The sequence below is a fragment of the Penaeus monodon genome, chromosome 21 (assembly GCF_015228065.2).
Source record: "Penaeus monodon isolate SGIC_2016 chromosome 21, NSTDA_Pmon_1, whole genome shotgun sequence".
NCBI lineage: Eukaryota > Metazoa > Arthropoda > Malacostraca > Decapoda > Penaeidae > Penaeus > Penaeus monodon.
The window spans coordinates 41,815,472-41,815,816 of NC_051406.1; the positions used below are offsets into that span (position 1 = coordinate 41,815,472).

A 345-nucleotide genomic window follows, 5' to 3' on the forward strand; every position below is an offset into this window, starting at 1 on the left:
ACGTCAGAAGGGGATGCGCAAAGGAAAGGGAAGATACGTTTTTCGTTCTGAATTCCTGAATTTAGACAGAGGAAGGACACAACGCAGAAGTCCGGTGACATGATGTTAGTTGATGGGTATCAGAAAAAAAGGGTCTGTATGCGTGTCTTTGATAGTCATAGCGACAGACACGGAGCTATGCCTGATAGACTAATAGACAGACACAGACTAAGCTCTCCCCATATGCACTGAATGGAACGTACTCCTCCGCGGCGCCATCACAGGGAAAAAAACTCTCGGATTCTTGCAGCCACGGTGGCAGACGCCAGCCGGTGCCCCACAGACTGGGACAAAGGGTGGCACCGC

At 50.7% G+C, this 345-nt stretch overlaps 1 protein-coding gene across 1 annotated transcript in view; it reads right to left on the bottom strand.

Annotated features, from left to right (window-relative positions):
- The window catches only part of LOC119586680 (atherin-like), a 10,495-nt gene that overhangs the window by 3,699 nt on the left and 6,451 nt on the right, over positions 1-345 (bottom strand). The gene's annotated exons all lie outside the window — the stretch shown is intronic.